This window comes from Papio anubis, chromosome 8 (assembly GCF_008728515.1).
Source record: "Papio anubis isolate 15944 chromosome 8, Panubis1.0, whole genome shotgun sequence".
Lineage (NCBI taxonomy): Eukaryota > Metazoa > Chordata > Mammalia > Primates > Cercopithecidae > Papio > Papio anubis.
In genome coordinates this window covers 17,477,545-17,490,485 of record NC_044983.1, presented here as the reverse complement: position 1 = coordinate 17,490,485, position 12,941 = coordinate 17,477,545, and the positions used below count along the sequence as shown (strand labels likewise).

The window sequence follows — 12,941 nt, the reverse complement described above, 5'->3', positions numbered from 1 at the left end:
CCAACCTGAGTGACAGAGCAAGACCCTGTCTTTTTTTTTTTTTTTTTTTTTAAAGCATGTGATGACAAAAGTTTGAAGACAAACACATGACTTTTAAAATACTAAATTAAACAGTAGAATCCCTTTTCTATTCAAAATTCCAGGTGAAACCCCCAAAACAGAAGCTCTCTTCTTAGGTTCTCACACACCCACTGTACCTGTCCCTTGCCTGTGAGGCCCCTTTAGGCAACCTCAGGACTCCAAGAGCACGACAGGGAACTAGAAGCGTCCAGTCCTGGGCGTGTGTAGTGGGAAGCTTGGGGCTCCCAGGCACAGCCACTGCCATCCTGTCATAGTGTCAGGATGAGGACTCCAGTGCATCATTGGCAAAAACCCAAGTAAGAGCTTGGGGCCAATGGGCTATTCTCCACATTACTGGCAAACATAGTGGCATTTTTGCAGGAAGCCTGCTGCACTGAGTAATTTATGAGAAAAGTCAGGTTCTTCCAGGAAAAAGCCAGCATTGCATAGAATGTTCTGCAGAAAAGCTAACTCTTCCGAAATCCAAATTAATGGGTGTAGTTTTCGCCTCTTTGTTTCATCTTCTCCAGTTGCTTTACAATCTGAACAAATACTAAGCAATTTTATAGGGGAACCTTGGAGAATAATTTGGATAAAACGTGCTTTGCTTTAATGACATTAATGTAGGTGAAGCCTTCATGCCAAAAGGAGCCCTGCCCGGGAATGGACTTCCAGCTGTCCTTCTCCGCCACACACAAGCAGTGATGTACTGCTGCTGGCCACAGCCTATCCACTCCATAAAATGTGTGAATCATCCATGTAAATGAGGCAGGATATATATGTCATCTGAGGTTTAAGAACAAAGAGGCTTTGAGAAATCACATAAATAACTACTTTGTGCTCGGTGAAGACAGAAGCTTGAAAATCCCTTTGTGACAGGTGGGCAGAATATTGATGGCCCCACAATTAAGAAATCTCCATTCTTCAGCAAAATAGTCAAAGGACAGATGATCACTGAGAAGCTCCTTAATAAGTCAAGGATCAGAACTACTGACTCATAGGTCTGCTAAGATCTTAGACTGAAAGAAATTTTGGGAAGCCTCCATGAGCCCTTCTTAATGCAACCTATTGAGTGACATATGCTCTGTCTAGGGTGGTATCTGTCCCCGTTTTGAAGGAGCTGTGCGTGACAAACTGTCAGGAGTAGAAGGGAAGTGGGGAGGAGTGGGACACAGGATTCTACCTTAACAACCATCTGTAGGGAACAACAATTCCAGAGAATAACTACCTCCAGGAGGTTCAGAGTAACCCTCTAAAGAGTCAGTGGAATGTATCAAAAAATGGAAGAAATCAAAATAGCTGAAGTGTGGCCAGGCGTGGTGGCTCAGGCCTGTAATCCCAGCACTTTGGGAGGCTGAGGCGGGTGGATCACTTGAAGTCAAGTTCGAAACCAGCCTGGACAACATGCTCTCTACAAAACTTAGCCAGGCGTACAAAACTTAGCCAGGCATGGTGGCACATGCCTTGTAATTCCAACTACTCCTGAGGCAGAGGCAGGAGAATCGTCTGAACCTGGGAGGTGGAGGCTACAGTGAGCTGACATGTCACTGCACTCCAGCCTGGGTAGCAGAGAAAGAGTCTGTCTCAAAAAAAAAAAAAAAAAAAGCTGAAATGTGAACTATATTGCTATTCCACCAAAGTAAAAAGGATGTGCTTGCTAAGTAGCTTAAAATATATATAAAGTACTGGTGGGACCAAATCACCGGGAGGGCAGGTTCAGTTGTATGCCATGAGAGCAAAAGACAGCTAAAAGAAACAAATCAAGATGGAGATTTTCATCAAAAATCTAATTACATCTATATTTGAATAAGTGTTCATTAAATTTCAGAGGAATAATGATCAACTCTTGATACATAAAGCAAATGTGTGCAATTTTGTTTAAAAATTGTTTATAATTGGAAAATTTCTAAATCATAAACTTGTTTATACACAGATTTCTATCTTTTTACCCGTCTTCCCACTCCCAGTCCCTGCCAGTTTCTCGGCTCCAATATATTGCTTTATTTTTAGCAGAAATAGGAAAATATTGATAGAATGAAGAAATGAACCTGTGGTGTTCCGGACAGAACTTCAGATCTCAATTTTTTTCTTTGGCCCTGTCTTGGGGAACTTTAAAAGCATATTAGTGGGTAAAATGAATTATGTATCTACATACTTTGCAGACTCATAATCTGAAGCCAGAATAACTGGGATGACTCTTCAGTCAGCAGGATGTTAAGTTTGGCCAGAAGGACTTTCCAACATTATTTACTTAGTTTACAGATATTACAGACTATAAGGTCTTTCTTAAAGAATGTTGGAATCTGGCTATCAGATGCAAGAACCAAATGAATAAAACAGGCATTGCATTTGAAGGTCAAGACCGTCCCGACCTGAAAAAATGGTCGTTCAAGGACAACAGGATAAGAAGAGATAAAGGATGACAAAATTAGGCAGATTTAAGCAATAACAATATTTAGAAGATCATAAATCCAGAAAATGGGAGCTATTACTTTAGAAACGCTAACACTAACCCCCGTCTCTTTGTGCCATCCCTCCCAAACCCAAGCTCAACCTTAACCTGCAATGTCCTGCCAAACTTGCCCAAAAACATTCATTCTCTGTTGGTGAGGGTGTTGACCCTCTGTCCTTCCAAATTACTGTTTGCTTCTGAGGTGGCCTCCTAGCTTTTAAAGACAGGCCCCAAATAAACACTTGTAGAAATAGCATAGGGCAGTTTTTGCAGTAATTACAATCTATTTTATTGAAGTGCTGCTTACTTACACTGTTACTCAAAATGATAGGAAAAGAAAGGTAGGGGAACAGGAACGATGAACTTAAACTGCACAATTCTGATAAATCAAAATAACAAACACCAGGTATTAGGTACTATTCCAAGCACTTTACATAATATTAGCTGATTTACTTTATAAAAACAACTCTATGACATAGATTAGTATTATCCTCCTCATTTTACAGAGAAGAAAACCCAACTCAAACCTAGGTAATCTAGTCATTACATTTCAAAATCCCTCCCCCTTAATTTTTTCCCCCTTTTGGGAGCCAGACACTAAAGACTAGGACATTCAAAAATAATTGCATATATGGAGAAAATCATAACATGACTATTCATGGCCACGGAAAGGTACAGGCTCAAAAAGGAGCTGTGAAGACCTTAAGTTTGTACCTCAGGCTGATCCTTGACATAGAGAAAGCCTATAACAATAGAAACAAAAAAAAATAGTAAGCCTTGGGGAAGAGGGCGAATCAGATTCCCAGAGTTACCACATGATTACATTCAAATACCCAGTTTTCAGCAAAAAATCACAATGCATGAAAATCCAAAGAAAAATATGGCCCAAAGGAAAACAAATCAGAAACTGTCCCGGAATGAAAAAGGCCCGATGACAGATCTACTCAAAGACTATGTATGCACAAAATGTAAATATAAAGAGAAAACCTTAAAAAAAAAAAAAAGGAAAAAATCCTAGAGCTGAAAGTATAACTAAAATGAAAAATTCGCTAGAGGAATTCACAGGCAGATTTAAGTGGGCAGAAGAAAGAATCACTGAACTTGAAGACAGGACAATGGACATTATCGAGTTTAAGGAACAGAAAGAATAAAATGAAGAAAAGTGAACACAGCCTAAGGCACCTATGGAACGGCATCAAATGACCCAATATATGTTTTGTGGAACTATCAAAAGAAGGGGGCAGAGAGAATATTTGAAGAAATAATGAAAACTTCCCAAATTTGATGAAAGACATTAATATAAATATCCAAGAAATTCAATGAAATCCAAGTGAGATGAACTTAAAAGAGACCCACACTGACACACGGTACAATCAAACTGTCAAAAGACAAAGATTGGCCAGGTGTGGTGGCATGTGCCTGTAGTCCCAGCTACTTGACAGGACTGAGGCAGGAGGGCTGCTTGAACCTGGAAGGTCGAGGCTGTAGTGAGCCGAGATCACACCCTATACTATAGCCAGGGTTACAGAGTAAGACTCTGTCTCAAAAAAAAAAAAAGAATCTTCAAAGCAGCAAGAGAGAAGCAACTCATCACATACAAGGGATGGTCAATAAGATTATCCCCAGATTTCTCATCACTAGTTTTGGAGAACAGAAAGCAGTGAGCCAATAAAGACGCTCCTCAACTTATCTTATGATGGGGGGTTTACATCCTTATAAACCCCGCATAAGTTGAGAATATTGTCAGTCAAAAATTCACTTCATACATCTAACTTACTGAACATCATAACTTAGCCTAGCCTACCTTAAACATGGTCAGAATATTTACATTACCCTACAGTTTGGCAAAACCATCTAACACAAAAACCATTTTTAAAGTGAATATCCCATGTAATTTATTGAATATTGTACTGAAAGTGAAAAACAGAATGGTTGAACAGGTACTTGAAGTATGGTGTTTACTGAATGTGTATCACGTTCACACCATCATAAGGTAAAAAAATCGTAAGTCAAACCATTGTAAGTTTAGGACTATCTGCATATTCAAAATACTAAAAGAAAAAACAACTGTCAATCAAGAATCCTACTGATTCTTGATTCTTTTGGCCAATCCTGGAAAAATTGTCCTTTAAAAGTGGGAGACAAATTAAGACATTCTTGGGTAAACAAAAGCTAAGGAAGTTTGTTACCAGTAACCTGCCATGCAAGAAATGTCCAAGGATGCTACATGGTGAAATGAAAGGATGCAGACGGTAACTCAAAGCCAAATGAAGAAACAAGTAACTCAATAAAGGTAAACACATAGGCAATTATAAAAGATAGTATTACAGTAACATGGTTACTATCAAAATTAATGCAGCAGCATATCAACAGGATCATATACCATAACAAGTAGGATTTATTCCTGGAATGCAAGATGGTACAATATATGAAAATTGATCAGTGTAATACACTGTATTAACAGAATAAATGAAAAAAAATACATGCTCATCTCAGTGCAGAAAAAGCATCTGACAACATGCAACACCCTATCATGATAAAAACTCAACAAACTAGGAAGAGGAGGAAACTACCTCAACATAGTAAAGGCCATGTATGAAAAACCCACAGCAAACATCATAGTTAGTATTGAATGACATTTCTTCTAAGATCAGAAATAAGGCAGGGATGCCCACTCTCGCCATTTCTATTCAACAATTCCTGGAAGTTCTAGCTCCAGCAGTTAGATAAAATAAATAAAAGGTATCCAAATTAGAAAAGAAGAAGTAAAATTATCTCTGCTGTCAGATCATACAATCGTCTATGTAGAAAACCAGAAAGATTCTACAAAAAACTGTTAAAACTAATAAATGAATTAAGTAAAGTGGCAGGATACACAGTCAATACACAAAAAATCAGTTGCATTTCTATACACTGACAATGAACACGCTGAGAAGGAAATTACAAATCAAATTCCATTTACACTATCATCAAAAAGAATACTTAGGGCCGGGCGCGGTGGCTCACGCCTGTAATCCCAGCACTTTGGGAGGTGGATCATGAGGTGAGGAGATCGAGACCATCCTGGCTAATACAGTGAAACCCCGTCTCTACTAAAAATACAAAAAATTGCGGGCGCCTGTAGTCCCAGCTACTCGGGAGGCTGAGGCAGGAGAATGGCGTAAACCCGGGAGGCGGAGCTTGCAGTGAGCTGAGATGCGGCCACTGCACTCCAGCCTGGGCGACAGAGCAAGACTCCGTCTCAAAAAAAGAAATTAATAAAAAAAAATTAAAAAAAATACAAAAAATTAGCCGGGTGCAGTGGCGGGCGCCTGTAGTCCCAGCTACACGGGAGGCTGAGGCAGGAGAATGGCGTGAACCCGGGAGGCGGAGCTTGCAGTGAGTGGAGATCGCTCCACCGCACTCTAGCCTGGGTGACAGAGCGAGACTCCGTCTCAAAAAAAAAAAAAAAAAAAACCAGAAAAAAAGAATACTTAGAATTAACCAAGGAAGTGAAAGACTTATACAATGAAAACTACAAAACACTGATGACTGGGCACAGTGGCTCATGCTTGTAATCCCAGAAGTTTGGGAGGCTGAGGCAGGTGGATCACTTGAGGTCAGGAGTTCAATAACAGCCTGGCCAACATAGTGAAACCCTGTCTCTACTAAAAATACAAAAATTAGCCAGACATGATGGTGGGAGCCTGTAATCCCAGCTACTTGGGAGGCTGAGATGGGAGAATCGCTTGAATCTGAGAGGCAGAGATTGCAGTGAGCAGAGATCACACCACTGCACTTCAGCGTTCCAGCCCAGGCACCAGAGCAAGACTCTGTCTAAAAAAACAAAACAAAACAAAAAAAAACAGCAACAACAAAAAAAACCAACTACAAAACATTGCTGAGATAAAGAAGACATAAGTAAATAAAAACACATCCCATGTTCATGGATCAGAAAACTTAATATTAAGATAAAAATACTATTTAAAATGATATACAGATTCAGTGTAATCCCTACCAAAATCTCAACGACATTTTTTGTAGAAGTAGAAAAACCCATCTAAAAATTCACGTGGAATCTTGAGACCCCAAATAATCAAAACAATCTTGAAAATAGAAGAAAACACTGGAAGACTCACACACAGTCATTTCAAAACTTAACGCAATGCTATAGTAATCAAAACAACGTGGTACCAGCATATACACAGACTTATAGACCAATAGATTATAATAAAAACCCAGAAGTAAAAATGCTTAGAAGTGGTCAAATGAATTTTGACAAACGGGCCAACACCATTCAATAGGGAAGGGGCAGTCATTTCAACAAATGGTGCTGGTAAAATTGGATAACCATGTGTGAAAGAATGAAGTTGGACCCTTATCTAACACCATATATAAAAATTAACTCAAAAGGGATCATAAATGTAAGACCTAAAGCTGGAACACTTTTTGAAGAAGACAGAGAGTCAAATCTTCACAACATTGGATTTGGCAGTGATTTCTTAGATATGACACCAAAGGCACCAGCAACACAGGAAAAAAATAGGCACATTGAACTTCATAAAAATTACAGCATTTTATACATCAAAAGACACTCTCAACAGATTAAAAAGGCAACCCATAAAACAGGCAAAAATATTTTTAAATTAGATATCTAATAAAGGATTGATACCCAGAATATACTGTATAGAGAACTCTTATAATTCAACAAGAACCCAATCCAAAACTGGGCAAAGAGTTCAAGTAAACATTTTTCAAAGAAGATATACAAATGGCCAATAAGCAAATGAAAAGGTGCTTAACATTACTAGTCATTAGGGAAATGTAAATCAAAACCATGACGACATATGACCTCCCATCCTCTAGGATAGTTGCTATGAAATAAAGAAAAAAGAAAGAAAACAGTCAGTGACTCATGCCTGTAATCTCAGTTCTTTGGGAGGCTGAGGAGGGAGGACTGCTTGAGGCCAGGCATTTCAGACCAGCCTGAGCAACAGTGAGGTCCTGTCTCTACAAAAAATTTAAAAATTAGCCAGACATGGTACTGCAGGCTTATAGTTCCAGCTGCTCAGGAGGCTGAGGTGGGAAGATCACTTGAGCCTAGGAGTTCAAGACTGCAGTGAGCTATAACTGTGCCACTGTGCTCCAGCCTAGGCAACAGACAAAGACCTTGTCTCTTAAAAGGCTCACGCCTATAATCACAGCACTTTGGGAGGCCAAGGCGGGTGGCTCACTTGAGGTCAGGAGTTTGAGACCAGCCTGACCAACAGGGCAAAACCCCATCTCTACTAAAAATACAAAAATTAGCTGGACGTGGTGGTGCACACTTGTAATTACAGCTACTCAGGAGGCTGAGGCAGGAGAAATGCTTGAACCCAGGAGGCAGAGGTTACAGTGAGCTGAGATCACGCCATTGCACTCCAGCCTGGACAACAGAGTGATACACTGTCTCAATAATAATAATAATAATAAAAACAAATCTCATCCAAAAAATTCTTCCCAGAAACATCCAGAATAATTTTTGACCAAATATCTGGGACCATGGCCCAGTCAAGTTGACCCATAAAATTAATCATGGAGGCATCTTTCTTGGTGAGACTGTGCTGGTCTGCTTGCAATAGACAACATTGAGTTGAGCAGTTAGTTGTCTCCTTAATGAAGCTAGATTGAAGTTCTCAGTGTAATCAGGCAAAATAATCTCAGAAATCCTCAAAACCACAGGCATGAAAGAGATCATACAAATTTTAATTTTTTCCTTTCATTAAAAAATGATTTTTCCTATGAAATATTTTAAACACAAAGAAAGTACCAAGAAAAATACAACACCAGTGATATAACAAATGTTATATCTATTCTCCAGGTACAATGAATATTAACAGCCATATTTACTTCCTATCTGTTTTTCTTAAGAAATAAAACTTGCCAGGGCAGGCATGGTGGCTCATACCTGTAACCCCAGTGCTTTTGAGAGGCTGAGGTAGGCAGATCACTTGAGGTCAGGAGTTTGAGACCAGCCTGGCTAATGAGGCAAAACCCCGTCTCTATTAAAAATACAAAAATTATCTGGATGTGCTGGCAGGCACCCGTAGTTCTAGCTACTTGGGAGACTGAGGCAGGAGAATCGCTTGAATGCAGGAGACAGAGCTGGCATTAAGCCTAGATGGCGCTACTGTACTCCAGCCTGGGCTGGGCAGCAGAGTAAGACTCCATCTCAAAAAAAAAAAGAAAATCCTGCCATATAGAATTAAGGCCCCCTTGTTACTTTTTGATCCCATTTCCTTTCCTTGTCTCCTTCTGCAGAACCTCTCTTCTGAAGCTGTGATTTCCATCTATATTTTATGCTGTAAACATATATATGATAATGAAAATATGTAGTATTGTGCTTAACATTTAAATGGGATGTTACACATAATGTTTTCTTCCAACGTTGTTATTGGGATTTGTCCTTGCTTATACATATAGACAAGCTCATTCATTTTACCTATCATGCGGTGTTTTATTTTATATATATGTAATATATGTATACACACATATGATACACATGTATCATTATTCATCTCTTCTACGTTTGCTGTAACTTTTTTGCTATTACAGAAAATGATGTGGTGTACACCCTTGAACATGTCTCACTGTAAACATGATCATTTCTTCAGAGTATATATCTAGAGGCAGAATTACTAGGAGGTAGGCTATGTGCATCTTTAATTATACTGCATATTGCTAAATGCCCACGAAACTGATTATACCAGTATATACTCCTACCAGCTGTACTTGAGAATGTTTCCCTGTGTACTTGCCAGTTCTTGATACTGCCAGATTTTGATTTTCCATTCCTCTTATGGGTGCACAGTGGAATCTTATTTTAATTTGTACTAATTTATAGTGAGATTGAGCTCATATTTTACTGGCTGGATAAGTAGGTCTTCTGTAATTACTTATACAGATCTTTTGACCATTTTTCTAGTGAATTGATTTTTTATATTGACCTGTAGGATTTCATATATTGTAGATACTGATCCTTTGTCAATCATATGAGTTACATATGTATTCTCCTAGTTTGTGACTTGTCTTTTGACACATTTTAAGGGAGAGGGGTTTTTCATTTCAATGAGGTTAAATTTAGCTATTTTTCCTTTATGGTTTTTGCTTGTTGTGTCATGCACAATCCACCCATAATTTATTTTTGCATATAATATGAGACATGGAGACTTTATTATGTAAAAGTATGTACTATATAAAATTTACCACCTTAACCATTTTGTTGTTATTGTTTTGAGACAGAGTCTCACTCTCGTTGCCCAGGCTGGAGTGCAGTGGCATGATCTTGGGCATACCGTAACCTCTGCCTCCCAGGTTCAAGCAATTCTCCTGCCTCAGCCTCCTGAGTAGCTGGGATTACAGGCACTTGCCACTAAGACTGGCTAATTTTCATATTTTTAGTAGAGATGGAGTTTCATCATGTTGGCCAGGCTGGTCCTGAACTCTTTACCTCAGGTGATCTACCTGCCTCGGCCTCCCAAAGTGCTGGGACAACCATTTCTAAGTGTACTATTCAGTGTTAAATACATCCATAATATTGTACAATTGGCCACTTGTGGTGGCTCCCACCTATAATCCCAGCACATTGGGTGGCCAAGGCAGGTGGATCCCTTGAGGCCAGGAGTTTGAGACTAACAACTCAAACCTGGCAAACTCCATCTCTACAAAAAAAAAAAAAAAAAAATACAAAAAAATACAAAAAAATTTGCCAGGCATGGTAGTGCATGCCTGTAGTCCCAGCTGCCTGGGAGGCTAATGCAGGAGGATCACTTGAGTCTAGGAGGCAGAGGTTGCAGTGAGCCAAGATCACACCACGCACTCTAGCCTGGAAGACAGTGCCAGATCCTGCCTCAAAAAAAAAAAAAAAGTTGTACAGCTATTATCACCATCCATCTGCAGAAGTCGTTTCACCTTGTGAAACTGAAACTACCCATTTAATAATGCTCCATTCACCACCAACCCCCAGCCCCTGGCAACTACCACGTGCTTTCTTTCTCTGTGATTTTGACTATTCTAAATACCCCACATAAGTAGAATTGTACAGTATTTGTCTTTTTGTGACTGGTTTATTTCATTTAGTATCATGTCCTCAAGATTTATTCATGTTGTCATGTATGTCAGAATTTCCTCCCTTTTTGAAGTAGAATGATATTCCATTCTATGGATGGACCACATTTTGCTTTCCCATTATCTGTTGCTTCTGTGTTTCAGGTATTGTGAATAGTGCTGCTGAGAACACAGGTGCGGAAATACCTCTTGGAGAGCTGCTTTCAGTTCTTTTGGGTATTTACCCAATGGAATTGGAATTTCAGGATCATAGGGTAATTCTGTGGTTTCACTTTGTAGAAACTGGCCATACTGGTTTCCATAGTGGCTATGCTGTACTATTTTACCTTCCCACCAACAGTGGCTATGCTATACTATTTTACCTTTCCACCAACAGTGCACGAGAATTTCAATTCCTCCCCATCCTTGCCAGCACTTGTTATTTTTCTTTTTCTTCTCTTTTTTTTTTTTTTCTTAAAGGTCTTAAAAGAAAAGGTCTTTTAAGAGACAAGGTCTTTGTCTGTTGCCTAGGCTGGAGCACAGTGGCACAATTATAGCTCACTGCAGTCTCGAACTCCTAGGCTCAAGTGATCTTCCCACCTCAGCCTCCTGAGCAGCTGGAACTGTAAGCCTGCAGTACCATGTCTGGCTAATTTTTTAATTTTAACCTGGCCTTGGATGAGATTTAAATGGGAGGACTTGGAGTAAAGCAGATTACCCTCCATAATATGTGTGGGTTTTGTCCAGTCAGTTGAAGGCCTTACTATGACAAAGGCTGACCTCCCCTGAGCAGGAAGGGACACTGCCAGCAGGAGGCATTTGGATGGAAAAGGCCATTCCTCCCCACATGTCCAGCCTTCCCTCCTACCCTGTCAGATTCGGGACTTACCAAGCCTCTATAATCACGCGAGTCAATTCCTTAAGAAGTCAGCCAAAGGGAGGCATGCAGGAAGAGCAACTGCAAGTACCCTAAGGTAGGGACAATGTGGTGTGTCTGCGGGATGGAAGGGAGGCCTGGAGAGGTGACCAAGGCAGGGACGGTGGCTTGAGATGGGTCTGGAGCAACAGACAGGGGCAGATCAAGTAGGCATTGTGGATCACAGGGAGGAGTTTGGAACTTTTTCATTGTAAATCTTCAATTTACAATTGTGTAAGTTTATGGGATACCAGGTGATGTTATGATTTATGAACCCAATGTGGAATAATTAAATCAAACTAATTAACACATCCATCACCTAAAATACTTAGCATTTTTTTTTTCTGGTAAGAACATTCAAAATTTACTCCTTTGGCACTTTTGAAACATACAATACTCTATTAACTACATTTATCATGCTGTCAAATAGAACTCTCTGTTCTCTTCTCTGCTTCCCTAACCCTCCCCATCCCCTATGTTCCTTCTCTCCATTGATAGCCCAGCCACCTTCCTCCCAGCCACAAAAGCCAGAAGTCCAGTAGTCTTCAATCCCTTTGTCCTCTCCTACTCACTCCCATCCTTATCTCGAGCTTAATTGAGAGAAAAAGATGAAAGTATAAAACTTTGTGGGATGAAAAATTAGGCAACCAAAATAGCATCTTACGAAGGGTAATTCATGGTGGATGTGACAAAGGAAAGAAGATAATAAACCTACAAAGGGCTACCATTTTAATATTTCAGAATTGGTTTCTGGTGATAATTATATTTCAAGGAGATAAGATGTGATGCATATTCTCTTTATCCTGAAAATGTGAAATTGTATCTTCTTGAAACTGAAAATAGAGATGTATACTGACTATGTGGCTATGTCCTGGTTATTAATTATACATTTTTTAATTTTGCTTATGAGTCTGAAAAATATGTGTATAAGTGAAAATAAATCGAAAATAAGCACACCTGAATGAGTTACGTTATGTAAAACTCAACAGTCATATTTTTTAACCAAAGCTCCAACTCGATTTTTAGTCTGTTTTCCTAGCTTTCAGCCTTTCAAACAGAACTGCCTGTTAAAGTCCCAGGGTTTTTAATAACAACTGACATTTTCCATTTCTTACTCCCTGCTGTTAAAAAAACTACCAATCTTATAATCAGAGATGACAGCCTCTTCTGTCCAAAGACACACAAACTACAAAGTGGCTGATTTCCTCGGTGCTTATTTTAAAAAGGAAAGCAAGGCATTATCAGGCAGCTGAGACAGCCACGGCTAATGCATAATTGCCCCACGTTCTTTCTGTTCATCTCTGACACCATCATCTCTTCCCCAGTGTCTGAAAGCAGAAAGGAAGGAGGCTTGCAACTTCATCCTGGGAAGGAGAAGGGACTCCTCTGGGATGGACACTTAACGAAGTCTGAATCGCCAAAGGACAGAACACTTCCAAGAGAAACCAG

The 12,941-nt window shown here is 39.6% G+C and overlaps 1 protein-coding gene across 4 annotated transcripts in view; it reads right to left on the bottom strand.

Annotated features, from left to right (window-relative positions):
* SH2D4A (SH2 domain containing 4A) overlaps positions 1–12,941 on the bottom strand; it is an 83,302-nt gene that overhangs the window by 8,484 nt on the left and 61,877 nt on the right. The gene's annotated exons all lie outside the window — the stretch shown is intronic.